The following is an 11,008-nucleotide window of genomic DNA, read 5'->3' as shown; positions in this document are numbered from 1 at the left end:
GACGTGCCGGACCCCTCACGCTGCCCACACTGGGCAGTGGTCCGTGGCAGTGTAGGAAGGATAGCATGTTCTAGAATGTTTCCAGGGAGGTCCCGAAGCAGGGGTGCCTGTGTGCCTTAATGACTGGGGACATCACAGCTGACTCCTCGATCCCCATTCCCGCCCAGATGAAGGGTCTGAAGCAGGCCCAGTGGCCCCACCTGCGTGTCACGCCAAGAGCCCCGGGATCCGCTGGCCCCAGGGCCTGGTTAGCTTCGGACTTTCCTGTTACAGAAAATAATCATATTGTCTCGGTCATTTTGAGCGGAGGTTTTGTTTTGAGCAATTGGAAGTATCCTAATGGATTCTGTTGAATTAGAGAATTTAGTGAATACTGCTTTTTTGCCCTCTCTCCCTCCCTCGTCCACGCAGAGCAAAACTAGAGAAAATCCACATGGCAAATCTCCCACGGGGCCCCCAGCCCCCGTTCCCCTTGGACACCAGGAGACGGTCCCCCAGCAACTTCCGTGTCCCAGCAAGTGGCTGTGGCAGGTGGCTGTGGACCATGACTTCAGACTCACGGGATGGTGGAAGGCAGAGGTGGGGTCCCAAAGGGTACTCAAATCTCGTCACTGCTGTTAGACCTCCAGCACATTGGCCTCCTGAAACCCCCAGGCCACCTGTAAACTGGAGAGAATGCAGTATCCACCCCAAAGAGTCACCATTCATGCATTGACGCCCCGCATGCTGAGTGCCACCCACACGCCCGTGTCCGAGGCACCAGGACACACCGTAAAGATCCCATGGCACGTGAGGGAAAAGGTGTGTTCCATAGATGTTGGCTTCCTTCTTTTTCACCGAAGTCAGGGAGCCATAACTCTCTGGGGGTCGGGAAGCCGGGCCGGGGGGAGTCGAGCCCCTGCCCGCCCACAGCAGAGAAGCCAGAGAGGCGTTATTCCCTTCTGCCTTCTTCCCGAGTCTCCTGGTCCAGTACTGGACACACCCGGCAAGGGGGAGGGTCTGTGCCGGCCATGGGGGTGACCTGGGTGCCGAGGGTCACATCGAGCCCATGCCTGCTCCCTCCAACAGGTGCCCAGCATGTCAGCACCCCTGGTGGATCCAGGCAAAAGGCATAGGGCTGGCCCTGCTCCCTGGCATGTGATGACCCTGGAGGGCTAGGAGACCCCTCTGAGCAGCCGGAGGGGAGGGAGGCAGCAAGAACAGGCCTGGAGGCTCCCCAGAGAACCACTGGATTGGCCATTAACTTAATTCTTCTCAGCAGCTGTCTCCTTGAGTTTTATGAAAACCTGCTTGGCTCTGATAGACGAGGGCAAAGCAATCAGGAAAGCTGATGCTCCCCTGGGGCTTTGCTTCAGAAGAAGGGAGTATGGGCTGCTCCTCACGGACTCCTCAGCAACTGCACTGGCTCAGGTCACCACCATCCCGCCTTCTAACAAGAGACAAGGGGCTTCCGGTCCCTCTTCCTGTTCCTGCTTGGTTCTGCCTTCAGGCAGACTTCCCATCCCGGAGACTGGGCCACCCCCATCACTCTGGAGGGCCGGCCATCCCCATCCACGTCCACGGTGGACGCAGCCCCCATCCCCACCTGGGGCCCTCCTGGGTTCTGCGACCCCCGCGATCCCCCCTGCTGCAAGCCCAAGATGACAGAAACCCCCACAGCTCTGGGTCCCTCCAGAAGGAAGACCTAGAGCCATGAGGCTCACCTCCTGGGGTAAAAATCTCAGATCCCAGCACCCCGGCCCAGAGGAAGATGATGGGTAGAGTTCACCCTTCGAGCCCAGAGAAATGCCCAGCCCTGCCAGAAGTAAGCCAACAGCTCCAAAGCAAAGCCTGGCTGTCCCTTGACAGGGATAACCTAATCTGACCCGCATGCCTGTTCCGTGCCGTCTCCAGAGGGGACAGTGTCTTCATCACGGTGCTGGAGTCTGGAGCCGGCAGTTGCCGGCTAATTGAAAATTGATGATAGCTCTGGGTGAGGGATAGACTCTGCCCAGCCCCAGGGCCTCGGGGCCTCACCCCACGCTGTGTTCCCGCTGTGTTCCCGCAGCTCTGCTCCCTCTCCTGAGAGACACTGTGCCCTGCCAGCCCATCCCAGGGACACAGGACCGGCCCTGCCCCAGGGGGTCCAGGGACCCAAATGGGGAACGACCTCGACGGCCCCCTCCAGACGCCACATCCCGGCACGGTTCCAGGATGTGCGGTGCAGAGGACATGAACAGCCCGCTTCCTCATTCATCTGTGGATTGATATTTTTCACTTTCACTTACGTAAAAAAAACAAAAGCTTCTTAAATGTGGTTCAATCGGAGTTGTGACTCAGTGTAACAATTAGCCGATCCAAACTTTGGCATCTAAACCTCTGAACGGGGCACTGGGGGGTTCAGTCGGTTAATTAAGTGTCTGCCTTCAGCTCAGGCCATGATCCCGGGGTCCTGGGATCCAGCCCCACGTCGGGCTCCCAGCTCCTTGGGGAGCCTGCTTCTCCCTCTCCTTCTCCTCCTCCCCCCTGCTTGTGCGCTCACACACTCTCTCTCTGTCAAATAAAATCATTAAAAATGATAATAATAATAAATTAATATATAAATAAAGACAGGTCCTAGGGAGAGCACACATGCCGCCGCCCCCCTCCTGCGGTCCCTGTGCCCCACAGGGCCCACACCTCTGCCCTGAGCCTCAGACTCCACAAGGGCCCACACAGCAGCATGGAGCCCCTGCTGAGGAGCCGAGCCCTCCCCATCACATCACTGTCCTCTGCCCAAAGCCAGGGCCGCTGTGGGGGTGTCACTCAGCAGTGCGTGAATGAAAGAGTGAGGAGAGCCCCCAGGAGCCCCTGCCTGTTGGAGTCCCCGTAGCCTGTGCCCTCAGGACAGGGAGGCCAGATCCTTGGTCCTCAGGAAGGAAGTTTCTGGCGCCGGCCCTGAAGAGCCACCACGGGAAGTGGCATTCAAACACTCCACTCTTGGGGGGCTGCAAACACTTCCGCACTGAGAGGCCTGCCTGCCTGTGGCCTCCACTCCCCCGGCAGCTCTGCTGGCCCAGCCTTCCGAAGAGGGGGCTCTAGCGAGGGAGGGGCCTTCCTCAGTCGCTGTGCTGCCCGCCCAGGCACCTGCTCTCTCCCTCTGTCTCTCTGCCCCCTGCCACACTCACTTGCCCCGTCCCACCCCCCACACAGTCTTTCTTTCCAGGGGCTGAGAGTCTGTCTGTCTCTCTGCGCGGCTCTTGGCTGAATGATTGAACGCTTTCATTTATTTGGCAGGAGACCTCAGCGCAGCAGTGCAGAGGGCTCTGGGATGTGCTGCAGGGAAGCAGGGGGCGGGGGACAGGACTGCGGGAGGGAGGGCCGCCTCCCCCGCACGCAGGGCCAGCTGGGACCTCTCAGGCTGGCGATCGCCAGGATCACCGTGACGCCCCCCAGCCCCACTGCAGGCCAATTAAATAAAGCATCATTATGTTTGAAAAGCTTCCCTGGTGATTCCGAAATTCACCCAGAGGAGAGAGCAACAGGCTCAGCTGTGACTGCTGGCGGGGGGGGGGGGGGGGGGGGGGCGGGGGGGGCTGGGCAAAGGGGTGTCAGGCCCGCCACACGCCTCCCCTGTAAGGCCGTGCAAATGTCCAGAGAACCAGAGGACAAGGTGTAGGGCCTGGGGAAGTGTCCCCAGCTCTAAAAGAGGAGGTGGCCCTGCAAAGCTCAGTGTTTCTGGAGACAGAGGGGGTCCCTGCTGCTCAGATGCCCCGGAGAGTAATGGGAGAGGGGAGGAGGGAAGGCCTCTTCCCTTTGCTTCCTCTCTTCCTAATGAGACTCCCCCTCCCTGCACCCCCATCATCCTCACCCTCTAAATCCTCACTGTTTGCAAAGACTCCTCCGATTCATTCAACAAGCAAATACGTAGCACCCACCGTGTGCCAGGCCTGGTTTCCGCAGCGGAAAGACAAGCCGTGGCCCCAGCCCGAAGCTGCTCCCGGAGCAGAGGGACCCTGGGCATCAGGGCTCTTCCTGCAGAACGGTAAGCCACAGGGGCGCTGGGCTCTTAAATCCGCCCAGGCTCTGCCCAAGGGGGCTTGAGGCTTCCTGGGAGGCTATGAGCCAAGTTTTAAGGGGCAGCAAGGTTCCTTGGATGCTTTCTGAGACTCTCACGGCCTCTGTGAACACCACACACGTTGACCGGTGAGCACCGCATACTGCACCTGTCTCCACCAACCGGCAGGGCCGCATCTGGGGCCGAGGTGAAGCAATGGGGTACCAGGAGGGGCCTTCCTCACCCTGGTAACTGGCACAGCGCCTGGTGCACAGCAGGTACCAGGGGAATGGTTGTTGGCGTAGGGTTCTCATGGTTGCTGCGGACGGAGCAGAAAGCTAGAGCGTTTCCCACAGCCGCATGCTTCGGCCTCTGTGGGCCCAGGCCCCCCGCACCAGCTGCTGTCCGGACTCAGGGGTGCTCCAGGCCCTGGTGGGGAGAGACACGTGCTGTGCACAATTCACAGGAAGGACAAGGGACAGGGAGAGAGAGTGAGAGGGCTTGGAGGTGTCCTGGACAGAAGAGAGGGAGAAAGCCGAAGGAAGCGCAAAGTGATGAGCAGCTCAGAGTGGAAGAGAGAAACATAGCCCACGGCCCCCCGAGGGACCCTGAACAGCAGCTCTGCCAGCCAGCGGCCCACGTCCCCTCCCAGGACGAGCCTGCCGGGCCTCCGCAGCTTCTCCCAGCCGGGCAGGGGCTCTAGAGGGTTTTCAACACACACCGACTCAGGCCCATCTGTCCCAGAGATTTTGATCTGGGCAGGCACCCAAGATGTGCATTTTGGGGGAAATACAGGAAATTAATACATGTCAAGTACTTAGAAGGGCTCACGTAAGCACTCAATAAATGTTGGTTGTTTTATTTCCCATTACCCGAAAAGCCTACATGGAATATGCACTCTGTGCAGCATGAGGCGTACCCCCCGGAGAAGCCAGCAGCTCTGCCCCCCTGGAGCTTACAACTTGTAAAGGGAACTAGTGAATTCAGACCGTGGCATGTCCTCTCAGCCATGGGGGCCTGTCTTTCCTCCACCTGTGCACCGCTCTCTGTCCCCAGTGCCCACAGCCCTGGCTCAGGCCACCCTCCCCTCCTACCAGGATAGCCCCCGAACTTCTCCATCTCCCTTCTTGCAACCCGGCCACCGGAGGGACTGCCCTCCTGCCAGTTCCCAAACCCCTTCTAGGGCGTGAGACCAACAAACGAGACAAGACACCACTGGGAAGGACTAGATCTTGTGGGTTCTGTTTCTGTGCGAGCAGAGGATGTGTGTGGTGTGGGTCACCATCTAGTGGACAGTGGGGCAACTTATTTCCAGGCTCAGGAAGGAACTCCCCAAGCTCTAGAGAGGCTTCCCAGAGAACATAGCCAGGTTTTAAAAGAAAGGATGCTCTTGAACCCCCAGGAAGATCAACGGGGCACAGATGAATTCAAAGCAGTCGCTTGCTGGTAGACCGGGGGGGGGGGGGGGAGGGAGGGTTAGGGTGGTGCCACGTGGAGGGTCCCCTGGCTTCCTGGGCCAGCTCTGCTGCCAAGTGCCCGGCCAGGAGCAGCTCATCTCGTGTCCTGGGCCTCAGCTGCCTCATCAGTAATGAACAGCTTATTCTAGAGGACTCCAAAGGCCTCTAACCTATGAAACTCCACTCCCCTGCCCAACTACAACTGTCCTATACATGGCGTGACCGTAGGACGGATCCTCCAAGCCAGGCCACTTTCCTCCTGGAGACATGCTAAGCCAGGTGGACACCAGGACGGCAGGTGTGAATTGGACAGTCCAGGTAAAGCCGGATGAATGGCCACCCACCCCGTAAAGAGTCAGCTCTTTGTATCCGTCAGTGACGGCCACTCGCAGGATAAGGACATGACCCAATGCCCCCAGGCCCGTCCCAAGGACAGAGTGAGAAGGGCAAGAGTCCCTCCATCCAGAGCGCCTTGGTTTGTGCTCCCCGGAAGCAGAGCTGGTGGAAGGAGGCGGGTGATGTCAGCTGTGGAGCAGGAGGGAAGTGGGGACGCAGTGACACGGGGCAGGACAGTCACCAAACATGCTGTCACTTCCGAGGGCAGCTGACGCTGAGTCCTGATGGGACACCCCGGGAGTTCCACAATGATCCCATCCCCCGGGCCAGGGAGCTGGGGTGTTTGTGCATCATCAACCAGCACTGGTTACGGGCTGCTGGGGGTCGAGGGGACAGAGCTGCCCCTCAGGTGGGCAAGGCAGTGCCGAAGCTGTGGGACAGGAACAGAGTGGGGGAACCTCCAGCAAGGAGCAGATCCCCTCTGCTGGGCGGGGTAGGGGGTCATGCACCAAGTGAGGGACACAAGGGAATGGGGGGCACCCACAGGGTCTACTATGCTGGGCTTTGGGGAAGATTTCACTGTATCACACACACGGGGTGCCTGGGCGGTTCAGTCGGTGAAGCGTCTGCCTTCGGCTCAGGTCATGATCCTGGGGGTCCTGGGATCGAGCTCGGAGTTGGGCTCCCTGCTCAGTGGGGAGCCTGCTTTTCCCTCTCCCTCTGCTCCTCCCCCTGCTTGTGTGCTCTCTGTCAAATGAATAAAAATAAATAAAATATTTTTAAAAAAAAGATGGAGGGTGGGGTTGTAAGTATAAGAGGATCCCACGAGCACCCCCAAACCCACCATCATCCCTGTAAGAGGAAGGATTCTCCCTCACTGCCCACGGGAACGACTTCTAAGCCCAGACCTGGCCTTTCTCCCCTCCCTCCCGAGGACATGGAGGTACCTCTGTCCCCCTCGCCCCCAGGGTAGGTCCAGACACACCTCCAAAGTCTGCTTTCTCCTGCAGTTCAGCGTTAGCAGGGCCACTGGCCCCCAGCTGTAAGAAAGGGAATATTTGTCCCTCCTCTTGTTTTATTTCTCTGCATTTCTAAAGCCCAGGTAGAGAAGAGGGGTGCCATTTATTGGGGAACCTCTGGGACACCCAGACAACAGGGAACCAAATCAGGGTTCTGTGCCTTCCTGCGTCCCTCCCTTCTGCTCACACCCTGCCCCCGAAAAGGGGCCACTCCTTCAGAGCCGTCCTCAGTGCTCACTGGGGTGCCATTTTCCCTGCACGCAAATGACCTTGGGAACGGAAGGGAAGAGGCGGGCACACCGGAGGACTTGGCAGGCACCGGCTGGGACCATCTTGGCCACAGGGAGCACGCTGGCCTGGCCGTCCCTGTCTCTCTCTCATCACAGCCTGGTGCCCAGCAGCGGTGCTCCCGGGGCGGGCTGTGGGTGTGGCCCCTCCGGTGCTGCCCGCCCCCCAGCACCTCTGCTCTGCCCCTGCAACCTGTGGACCGGGAGTCAGCAGGGAAGGCCGGATCACTGCCCACCTTGGGCAGATGGGGCCAGAGCACAGAGGAGGCGCCGTGCCCAGTGACCCTGGAGTGGCTTCACAGCTTGTGGACTTTGGCCCTGGAGACCCTCTGTCCATGCCACAGACACTGGCCCTTGCGCTGAGCCCATCCGGGTGTGGCCATCTGGTCCTTCCCACCCTCCACGCCCACCTTCTCTGGGAACGGTTGTATCTGAGGTCCATGGGCAACAAGGCCCCTAGGACGCCAGCACTCAGACCACTGTGGAGGGGTGCCGTTTCCAGCACAGCTTCTGGCCTGTGTTTTGAACTAAACCACCAGACTCTGCTGGCCGTTCCTGTCCCCCGCCCCTACCCCCACCGCCCGGGGCCCTGAGGCCTCTGTGCCCAAGGTGCTCCTTCAGCTCAAACCGTACGTCTCCATCTTGCATGAGGCTAAGAAGGCAGCCCCCCGAGCGAGGGGGAGCCTGCTGTCCTGCACGCAGCCACGTCTGGGCCGGACACTGCCCCAGCATCGGGGTCGCAGCCGGGAATGAGAGCCAGACTGCGGAGCTCTGCCCCCGGATGCCACCTGCACAGCGGCCCCCAGACCCTCAGCAGTGGCATTGTGCAGTCCTACCTTCTTCCCCATCATCGAAGTCATGTGGCTTGGTTTTGTTTTTACACGCTGCATGTATTATTATATAATCAAGAGGAAAAGCAACGAGGCTGTTTCTATTGTGGGGTTTTAAATTTTTTTTTTATTTTTTAAAGATTTCTGTATTCACTTGAGAGAGAGAGAGAGAGAGAGAGCAGGGGGAGGAGCAGAGGGAGAGGGAGAAGCAGACTGCGCTGAGTAGGGAGTCCTGAGCGGGATTCAATTCCAGGACCCTGAGATCATGACCTGAGCTGAATGCAGATGTTTAATATCTGAGCCACCCAGGCGTCCCAAATTTTTTTATTTTTTAAAGATTTCTGGGGCGCCTGGGTGGCTCAGTCAGTTGAGCGTCTGCCTTCGGCTCAGGTCATGATCTTGGGGTCCTGGGATCAAGCCCCGCATCGGGCTCCCTGCTCCGCGGGAAGCCTGCTTCTCCCTCTCCCACTCCCCCTGCTTGTGTTCCCTCTCTCGCTGTGTCTCTCTCTGTCAAATAAATAAATAAAATCTTAAAAAAAAAAGAAAAAGATTTCTGTATTCACTTGAGAGACAGAGAGAGTGATCAGGGGGAGGAGCAGACTCCGGGCTGAGCAGGGAGCCCCGAGCGGGGCTCGATCCCAGGACCCTGAAATCCTGACCTGAGCCGCAATCAAGAGCCCAGCAGCCTCTGGTTCTCCCAGGTGAAGACCCGCTTCACCTGCCCACCCAGCCTCCCCAAGCACCTCTTTCTCCCTTCCTCAGGCAACAGCTGTCTCCTCTCCTCGTTAACACACCAGGCAATGTCACATAATGGGAAAGAGCATCTGGGAGTTAGGAGCAAACAGGGAAATAAAGTAAGACATGTTTATGTCATTAAAAAAAGCTACGAAGTGTAAACAACGTGGGGAATGTTTTTTAATGGTACTGCAGGAACTTCACAGAGGAACAATTGAAATAGCCAATGGAATATAAAAAGATATTCAATCTCATCGGCAATCAAAAACTATATCAGTAAAAATAATGTTAAAAACGGACAATACGAGTGGTGCCTGGGTGGCACAGTTGGTTAAGCATCTGACTCTTGGTTTTGGCTCAGGTCATGATTTGAGGGTCATGATCTCAGGGTCGCGAGATGGAGCCCAGTGTCTGGTTCCACGCTCACCGGGGAATCTCCTTGAGATTCTCTCTCTCCCTCTCCCTCTAGCCCTCCTGCTCATGCTGTCTCTCTCTAAAATAAATAAATCTTTAAAAAATAAAATAGGGGCGCCTGGGTGGCTCAGTCGTTAAGCGTCTGCCTTCAGCTCAGGTCATGATCTCAGGGTCCTGGGATCGAGCCCCGCATCGGCCTCCCTGCTCAGCAGGAAGCCTGCTTCTCCCTCTCCCACTCCCCCTGCTTGTGTTCCCTCTCTCGCTGTGTCTCTCTCTGTCAAATAAATAAATAAATAATATTTTAAAAAATAAATAAATAAATAAAAAATAAAATAAAATGAAAATAAAATGGAAAAGGGTTGTACATCTCCTGCACTCTGACCAGTGTGAATATTGATAGTCTCAGTGCTGCTGGGGGGCAGTAAAAACTGGCACCACGTCTTCAAAGGGCAATTTGTCAGATTCTATAAAAGTTTTAAATGCACATACCTCATCGGCCATCCACTTCTAGGAATCTGCCACGTAGAAACAATAGCACAGCTATCCAGAGACAAATGTTCAAGGGTAAATCAGCATTATTTTTTAAGAACAACAACAAAAAAGGAAACAATCTAATTTTTTTTAAAAGCCCAGTAAATTATGGGGGGGACGTACAGTATGAGTATATATTACCTAAAATCCCTGAGACCCGGGCTCGCCTCGTTAGCATGTGGGTTTTCTAACTACAGCAGGATTGCCAGGGGAGGGGTTCCCCTGCCAGGCCAGCGGAGGCGGAAGTGTGTGGTTCCTTTCTTCCTTCCTTCCTTCCTTCCTTCCTTCCTTCCTTCCTTCCTTCCTTCCTTTCTTTCTTTTTCTTTCTTTCTTCCTTCCTTCCTTCCTTTTTCTTTCTTTCTTTTTCTTCCTTCCTTTCTTTTTCTTCCTTTCTCTTTCTTCCTTCCTTCCTTTCTTTCTTTCTTTCTTTTTATTCATTCATTTGCCAGAGAGAGCGAAAGAGTACAAGCAGGGGAAGTGGCAGGCAGAGGGAGGAGCAGACTGCCCTCCGAGCAGGGAGCTGATACAGGGGCTCAATCCCAGGACCCTGGGATCATGACCTGAGCCGAAGGCAGATGCTTCACCCACTGAGCCACCCAGGCACCCCGTGTGTGTGGTTTCCACTGATGCCTCAACTCTCTCCCACTGTGCTCTTGGCTCCTTTGTTTGGGGTCACGCATTCTGAAGCCTTGCGGGTTTTCTCCCTGTTTTCCTTCTTTCTCCCTTTAAGGCCTGACCACCCTCTAAGGTTTCACCTGAATGTGCTGATTTGCTAGTGAGTCTCGGGTCTTCTTCTTCCCCTATAAAAGGTACATCTCCCTCTGAATTTTCTCTCTGATCAATACTACACGAGTCTGCCATTGGGAAAATCTGATGGCAAATGGATTCTGGTTCCTCTGAGTGATCTTCTCTCTCCCTATGCAGGTTGTTATGAACATGGTTCTCTTTCTGGGATTTCTGTTATTCGGAGGTTAGCATTTCTATTTCTGTCCTCAATTGGGTAGGTGGCAATGTCAATATCCAAACTAGTGCACATTGGAGAGGGATCAGGGCTGGAGAGGAAAAACGAGAGCTCACTGTCTCTATTTTAATAAGCGAAAGATAGTCATGTATCACTTGTATAATTACAAGCAATTTCATTTTGCAATTAAAATTTTATGGAAATAGAATAACTTTTTTCAAAAACAAAGTAAAATAGACACCTCAAATCAGAAAAATATGGCCAAAGCAGAACCCAGGATAAGGTGTATAGCTTTAAATAAACATTGGAGGGGCGCTGGGTGGCTCAGTGGGTTAAGTGTCGGACTCTTGGTTTCGGCTCAGGTCATGATCTCAGGGTTGTGGGATCGAGCTTCGCATTGGGCTCCACTCCGCGCTCATTGGG

Source organism: Halichoerus grypus, chromosome 7, assembly GCF_964656455.1.
Source record: "Halichoerus grypus chromosome 7, mHalGry1.hap1.1, whole genome shotgun sequence".
Taxonomy (NCBI): Eukaryota; Metazoa; Chordata; class Mammalia; order Carnivora; family Phocidae; genus Halichoerus; species Halichoerus grypus.
The sequence above is the reverse complement of the archived record's forward strand: the minus strand, read 5'-3'. Positions refer to the sequence as shown.